We start from the raw sequence: 8,659 nt of genomic DNA, 5'->3' as shown, positions 1-8,659 counted from the left end.
AGTATCATTGTTTTTTGTCAAGTTTGTATTGACAAAGCTTTTCCCTGGTATGTGCAAACTACTTACATACTATTATTTGTTAAATGTTGTACTTATGGATCCTCTAAGAAAACTGAGCAGGCAAATTGCTTATCTTCCCATGCAGGGTTCTCACTCCTTTGTTGTTTGTTTTTTTTTTCCCCTCTGTTGATCCCTTATTCTCCTCATCCATTTCTGAGGGCCCTAAGCAGAACCATTGGCCTCTCAGCAAGCTCTAATCTGCGTGTGGACAGATGACGTTAAAAGAGGATGCTGATAACTGTGACACCTGAAATGATTTTATGCCTTCAGCAGACCACAAGCACCACAGAACCAGAGTGTTGGCCTTGCTGTATTCATTGCATACTTCCTGCCTGAGCAGGCTCAGATATTGCATCAGTGTCCTCTAGTAACACGCAGAACTCTTCTTACGCTGGCTAATTGAGTCTAACTATCCCTCTTGGAAGCAGATGAGTAGGTATGAGTCCCACTTTACACCTAGGAAGAGTGGTTGGGGAAAGTGGCTTGCCCAAGGTTAAGTGGCAACCAGTATGGAGTACCCTGGTTGCCTGCACCCAAGCCCTGTGCATGCAGAAATTCCTTGTGGAACATGGGAGATGAGTTAAGTGTTGGGCTATGCATTCTGTCTTAGATACTATAGTGCTTGCTGGGTGCTAGGTAATGTATTGAGAAAGGCATGAGGAGAGCAGGCTCAGGCACAAGTGGCACAGCCAAGCAGAGTAACAGTTCTAGTGACATGGTGGCAACAGGCTTGTCCTGGCCTGCTGAGTGCTGGCAGGAGGATAGCCTGGATAGTCCGATGGCAGAAGGGATGCTGGCCTCATTTCAGCTGCTCAGTCTGACTGCATCAGTGCCCTGGTTGGTATTTTCTTCCTTCTTCTCTAGAGAAAAGACAAGATAATTTGAAGCACAAAGCCAAGACTTTGCCCTCTGGAGGGATTCCAGGATTGCAGATGGACTGGGCTCTTTGCAATGCTGCTGCAAAGCAATTACATTTGCAGTTCAGGGGATGGGAAGAGGAGGAGGAGGGAAAGTCAGTGAACTGACAGCAGGGATAAGAAGGTAGCTCATTAGCACATCATCTTTTCTGCACCCTTCTGTGTGGGAGCAGATCTCCATATGATGACATTCAAAGTCTGGCAGGAATGTCATCCTGAGCTAGTAGAAATTTCTCTGCAAGAAAGTGTGAGTGGGTAGGTTTAAAGAGATCAAAAGTGAGCTCCTCTGTGGTCCAAAGAGTATAAAGGTTAATCCTTCATGGGCATTCTTCAACATCATCTGCTGACCTGGAATTTGAAGAGGATGCACGGAATAAGGAGGTATTTTTAAAAATGAAAACAAAACAAAATAAAACCAACAACAACAAACCCTTCTGCTGCACATCTCATCCACTTTCCTTGCTCCAACCTTGGAGTGCACTCCAAGAAGTACCTATTTGTTGCACTGTGTCTATGGTAAATCATAGCTGGGAAATACAGTGTCTCCCTTTACTCCATGAACATCATATATGGGAGATAAATTTTTAAGTGAATGTTAGAAATAGAGAGCTGATAATGTGCCAAGCCTAGCCTTGTGCTTGGAGAATTACAGTAGGAGCTATGCAGAAGACCCTGCTGTCTCTGTATGGCATTGATCATGATTTGGAGAGCGTGAGTCCTGTGGCAGTGACAGTGGCCTGTTGGACCCCCAAGGTACACTAGTAATAAAGATATAATACACTTAATTACGAGCTGAAGGGTGAATTCCTTACAGGCTTATTCAAAAGACTTGGAAGTGTTTAACGGCACTGAAGTATATGTTCTCTCATCCCCTGAGCAGTCACCATGGCCCCAGAGGAAAATGTCAGTGAAAGCACAGCTTAACCCTTCCCTAAAGGCAGTAGTTGTGAATGGGAAATGTGTGTGTCTCACCTGCCAGGCAAGTAGACGTGGCATAAATTCCCCAATCCCTATGGGTTTCTCAAAGATTTTGTTTCATCTCACAGCTTTGGGTGAGGCCAGGAGTTTTCAGTCTCATTGAAAATGTTTGAGTTGCCTCCCATTGGCTGCATGGGTCCATTCTGATCCCTTGTCTGCACCATGGTGGGGGTTTCAGTGCCACACACCCTCTTGCTGTAAGTCCAATGCTTCAGTTTGTGTCCCTTGGCAATAGAGACTTGCTATTTAACAGGGTCACTTGCGACCTTGCCATTGCGCTCCCAGAGTCGCGCAAAACCTTCCAATTCTAAAAAGCGCTTTGGCCAGGCAAGCAAGCCTGTGACCATGTGATGATGCACCTGTAGTCCTGATGTTCATAAGCCAGCCCTCTGGCAACAAACTTTGCTTGCAGCAACAGAAATGCCTGCGGCTGTGCAGCTCGGGGCGTGTCACTCTCTGTCGGCCCCGCTACCCTGTTTCCCACTAAGAGGAGAGCACAGTGACAGCACTGCTGTGTTTTCGGTTACAAGAGACCCTTCACCCCTTCTCAGTTAAGGTTCCTCTTGTGACAGGCAGGCGGATTCTGCCACCTACCCTGAGCTTCGAAGCCCGAGAGCTGCAGCCTCAGGCTGCAACTACTCTACAGACCTCTACTGGCCAAGCAGTGTTGGGCAGGGATGCCGAGGGACTGCGAGACTGCGTGAGCTCATGTGCGGGAGAGGCTTATGGAACTGGTGCAAATACTTGCTCCCTTTTCCTGCTGCTCTCCCTGCCCTGGCACAGATGAACGTACTTTCTAAAGACAAACTGTGAGTTCAATAGCTGCTGCAGGGTGAAGAGCTCCTTCAACACCAGAGCTCACACTCCCACAAGCTGCCAGTTTGGATGTGTATGGTATGATCTGTTCCTCTCCAGCCTCTTCCAAGCAGTGTGCCCCACAGTTACTCATGGTGGAACAGTCCGTAATGAGATTAATGTACAGAAAATGCTCTGCTACCATTGCCTGCTCAGATTTCTGACAGCAGTGCTCAAATAGACAGCAGTGCTCAAATAGAACAGCCATAAACATTGTTCTGCAATCAGACCACTAATAGTGATACAGTCTTACTTCCATGTGTTTTAGTAAGAAAAGAGGTAGTTCAAAGCACACATATGTCACATTCATTTAGGGTCAGGGTCAGCTAGGGATTTTTTTTTTTTTTTTTCAGATCAGTTATTGTCCCTTTGATGTCCAGGATCTTTCCTGTGCTGTGTCTCAGAAGCACCTGAATATTATGAAAGCTACAGCAAAGAACAGCTCCTTCTTCAAATAACTTACAGGTTAAATAGACAGGACAGGCAAAGGAAGGATGGAGGGGCTTTTTTTGCCTACTGCATATGAGATGTGAGGAAATAAAGTGCCAGCTCATGGTTTAAGCTTAGCATCCTGCTAAGCTTAAATGGGCACGTGCCTCTGGTGTATGTCTGCAAAGGCTATTTTTCTTCATAACTGAAAGGTGGTGACCTGACACAGTAGGTAACTGGTATTAGCTAGGCTGGGCTCTGAACTGGGTTCTGCACACAAAGAGGATTCACTTAATCTGTCTGTGACAGGTCATTGCTGCTATAATTGCAGGAGAGCAGGTAAAGGCAATTCAGCTTGTAACAGAGCTATGTAACAGATCCAAAGAGGCTCCTCTGTGCCTTAGTGTGAACTGGTATTAAATGCAGGTTATTCTCCCAAATGTCCCTGCCCCCCATCCCTTTAAAATCAGATGTGCGGAGTGTTTGCTTTCTGCCAGCCTGTAGGCTGCTCCCTGTCTCTGAGAGATCTCCAGGATCCTGTTAGGACTTCAGATACACTGTCAGGCAACTGGCGAGAAGACAGCAGTCCTCCAGGGGTTGTGGAAAGGGATCCTTTAAGCACCTTGGGTGCTTAAACAAGAGTGTAGAGAGTAGTAGAAGTTGTTCTTCCCACTTAAGCCAAGGAGCTCACCTCAGTGTTAGAGGCTCTGATGTTCAGTGAGAAACTTAAAGGGCTCAGCTGCCTCAGGTACTGAAACAGGGCTGGGAACATCACTTTATTATAGGTGCACAGAGAAAATACCACACACAAAGAGGCTCCAAATAGAGTAGAGAAAGACATACCCAGAAGCGGCTGGGTGCTGAAAGCAAATTCAGCTATGTAAGTGGAAGAGTATCTACCATGATGGTGATGAGCCACTGAGACTAGCTAGTGGGGATCACGTTAATCCCCTATTCTTCGGTGCCTTAAAGTGCTTTCCCTCAGCATTTGCTTATCAAGGTCAGCGCCATGTTCACTGCTGAGTGAACGGGAAGCTCTGTGACATACAGGATGCCTGAAGAGATGGACTCTGTGAGTCCCTCAGATCACCACCTTCTGCATCCACCCCACTCAGATGCCTTGCAGGCACCTCGCTGCCTTGCTCGTGCTCACCATCAAACCCTGGGAGTCACCAGCACCTCACTGCTTCCTCTCCCACTTTGTGGGATGCGTGAGAACCACTTCTCTAGCCTAGGGCTGGGCACCCAAGTGGGCAGGAGGAGGGAAGGGGCAGGTGGGGGGAGTGGGCTGTGCTTTACAGGGCAGCCAGCAGCACCCCTGCCACCAGGCCAGTGCCAATGAGTGTATGATTGTGTGAGCCAAAAAGGAGGGTGCTGGGAAGCCGGTCAGGCTTGGGAAAAACAGTTGGCAGGGTCGTAATCAGGCAGGAAGCAGGAAACGGTGTTGTGAGGTAACAAACAGGAAGCGGTGATGGCAGCACAACGTGGCTGGATTGGGCTCCAGCTCCAGGCGGGCGTCCCTCTGCTGCGGGAGAGGCGGCGGGAGCGAGGTCGGCCTCCTGCGCGCTGCTCCTGGCTTGCCCAGGTGCTGTTTACACTGAGTGGCTGTTTCAACAATAAGAGGGGACCGGTAAAGGCTTGTTGGCACTTCCTCAGCCACGAGGAGTCTGAAGGATATGAATGAGTCCTCACAACATCCTTCTGAGTCACGTTAGTGCTACCAACTCCATCTTGCATGTCAGGAAAGGGGAACAGGCAGCCTTCGAAGGGGAGGCCTTCCAAGGACAGGTAGGGGTTAACCATCCACATCCTGCTCCCTTCAGGGAAGCTGTTGCCTGCTCCTCAGGTTCACCCTAAGGATCACTCTTGCACAGCCCGACCTGTCTTAAAGGTGGTTGTCAGGTTTCAGTTAATGAAACTTCCAAGAGTCACCCTCCGCTCCCAGTTATTTCAGGTGCCTCTCCAGGGGATAACTGGAAGGGTCTGCTTTTCTCCATGAACCCTAAATAAGCCTCATGGTTGGCTTAAACGAGACGCTTCACGCTTGGATGGCTGCAGTGAGGTGAGATGAACCTGTGTCTGCTGAAGGTGCCTGAGAGCAGATTGTGAAGCAACTGCCAGAATAGCAAGGAAATTCTTCCTCCCCACCTACGAAGAATGTGTATCTGATGTAAGGGCTTTCTAACCATGCCGTCCCCAGGAAAAAGGAGCTTTTTATAATTATAAGCTTGTGGGCATTTCTACCTGTTCCTAGGATGTAAGTGAACTCTGTCTCCAGAAACCTGCCCACGCATTGTGAATTGTATCTAGAGTTTTGGAGAACTTAAAAAATCTCCTCCTAAGAAACTTCTGACAAATGCAAATACCATGAATCAGTGAAAATCAGTGCCATCCTCATTAAGGGAAGGGGTCTGGAGGAAGAAAAGAGCCTCTGCACTATAAGGAGATGTGAGAGGAGGAGAAGATACTGATTAAACTAATACCAGGAACTGGTGGGCTGCATTGAAAGAGAGGCATTTCTTTTGTAATTATTACACTTCTATCCTGTGTGAGGTTTTTTCCCCCAAAAAATGCATTTTGTTCAGATCATCCTGTGTTTTTTTGCTGAAAATCTTCCAGAGAACAAATGAGTTTATAGGCAGAAACAAAAATGCTTTGGCAATGCTTTGGCATTTTCTGCCAAAGCAGAAAATAAAAGGCAAATATTAAACAGTGTTGTGGTTTGGGCCCAACACAACAACAAAGAAACAGCCCCATGGCTGCTCACTCAACTCCCCCCCTGCACTGGGATGAGGAGGACAAAGCTCATGGGTCGAGCCAAAGGACAAGGAGGGTTCTTCACCGATTAAGGTCCAGGGCAAAACAGACTCAACTTGGGGAAAAAGAATAATTTCATTTCACACTAATCACACACACACAGACACAGACAAGACACAGAGCAGGGTTTGCATATGTTACCCCACCCCTCCCTTCTTCCAGGGCCCAAATCACTTTGTTCCCAGTTTCTCTCCCTCCTTCCCCCCAGGGGCACAGGGGGACAGGGGATGGGGTTTAGAGTCAGTTCACAGGCTGGTGGTTCCTGCTGCTCCTTCCTCCTCAGGAAGAAGGATCCTCACAGTCCTTCCCTGCTTCCCCATGGGGTCCCTCCCATGGGAGAGAGTCCTCCACGAACCTCTCCTTCGTGAGTCCTTCCCACGAGGTCAGGAGCTGCTCCAGCCTGGGCTTCCCACAGAGTCAGGGGCTGCTTCAGGAACAGCCACTTCCCGTGGCACCGGGGTCTTCCACAGCTGCATAATCAGAGTCCACAGGCAGCAAATCCTCTGGCCACAAAATCCAAGTCCACTGGCCAAGTTCACCCCCCCCTTGCGCCTTCAGGGAATGTTCCACCACGTTCCTCCATGAGTGCAGGGGGACAGCTGCCATCTTGCCATGGGTTACAGGGAAACTTCTGCTTGGACACCTTCTTCCTCACCAACCACCAGCACCGCTCTCCTTCCCCCACACTGCTCTCCTCCCCAGCACAATCCTTCTCCCCACAAGTGCCTCTCTGCTCAGGTGTTATAGCTGTTCTTTTGTATGTTAATTGGCTGGTTGTGGAGCAGTGGGAGCTTCTCAGCTTCTTACCAGAGCCACTCCTGTGGCCCTTCCCCTGCTATCGAAAAACCCACCAAACCAAACCAGAACAAACAGTTTTAATAGAAAAGGAATTTCAAATGCACCGTGCTTCATATTTGCACCAGGAATTTTCACCCTGCTCACAAACCATCATGGGAGCCATGTGTTCAAGTACAGGGGTTGTCAGAGCTTTTGCCTGGTGCCAGGAATGGTTGAATATTGTTCTGTCTGGTGATGGCATCTCCAGCTGAAAACCTAACTCTTAGCAGATCTGTTTGGATGTTAAATACGAGTTGGATTAATTTAATGTATAAAAACAAACATGGTGCCTCTGTGACCTTCTAGGCAGTTTGTGAAAAACATAATCAACAAAACTGCTGTGAAGCAAGTAACAGCTCAACAAATAAGTCATAAAGCACAGATAAAAATCTCATCACCAAACAGCCTCTCCTCAGACTGCATGTTTTCCTCATTTATCTCTGTATTTGCAAAACATTACTGTGAACAAGGTGCTGTTTTGCACCTTGGAACTCTTCCTCGGAATGACCTGGTCCTCATGCAGAGCAACCTGCAAGGTAAGTTGGCTGCAGGGATAAGTGGAGCCTGAGCACTGTCTCCATCTTGATTGGCAGAAGGAAAGACATGATAATCACAGAAGAAATGGAGAAGTATTAGGCCTTTCTGTGGTAGTTATGTACTACATTGCTACCTATGTAAGCGGCAAGTCCATTGCTATTTATGGTATGTGGAAGAGATAAAGCAATGAGTGTTATGCAGGTCACATAACATCCAGGGTTATGTTCTCTCCAGATGTGAATCATTCTATTTGCCTTTGCTGTCAGGCAAAGGCAAATGGGCTGGGAAACAGTTTCTATCAGGTGCAGATACAAGGAAACACCAGAGTCTCTCAGAATCAGGAGTTCCATTCTTGAAACTGTTGTTGTATCACATTGCTTTTAAGTGAGTTTGTGCAGCCTTTTAAAAGTGAAAGGCAAGTTTAGGTGCAGTCCTCAAGCCAAATCCATCATCTTGCCACAGTAGGTGCAAATCATGCTGAGAGAAGTTATTTGTATAGTTGGGTCTGAGAACTCTATAAGCTTGTTAAGAGAAAAGGCATTATTTGTCAGGACATGTATGGTCCTGGCATCATCTGTGGTCCTCAAGAGGAATCTTTGAAATTCAGGTTGAGCTTTTACAGCCCAGAAGGATCTCAGAGCTCCTCCTAGTGAGTCCATACACTGTGGCTCTGAGACAGACTCACTTGGGGGGGTCAGGCTACAGCAGCCCTCAGTAAGGAACTTTCTGGCCGAAGATGTGGGTTAAATCCAGGTCGCATTATGTGTTTGACTAATATGCTTGTAGTTTCTTTGGCAAGGACTTGGGGATGTGCACACGTGCACAGATTCACATACTCTTTCCATCTCCTCCTGTGTGGAAGCAGGCACCACCATTCCTGTTTTTCCTGTGTAGGACCTGTGATCTATTCTGGTAGCTGCATAGTGCAGTTCTGCCTTCAGTAAATATTCACAGATTTCCTTGTAAGCTGATGAGTTTTTTTCTTTCCTCTCTCCTGTGTGGATACACAAAGGCATGTGTTGTACCTGCTTTACCCTGTGGGATCTACATAATCAGGTCCACAGGTTTTAATGGGTTTTAACTCCCTTCTGTCCACAGATAGAGTTTCCTGTCTCGTTTTGAGCAGGAAGAGCCGAGTCTTTTTTGGTCTTAGCATTCCTGCTTGCCTAGGCTTTGGGAAGAGTTCTCTGGCTATTTTCCTGTTTGATTTCTGTGTGTGTTTTAAGCAG

Source organism: Apus apus, chromosome 5 (genome assembly GCF_020740795.1).
Source record: "Apus apus isolate bApuApu2 chromosome 5, bApuApu2.pri.cur, whole genome shotgun sequence".
NCBI classification, from domain to species: Eukaryota; Metazoa; Chordata; class Aves; order Apodiformes; family Apodidae; genus Apus; species Apus apus.
This window is presented reverse-complemented; position numbering follows the sequence as displayed.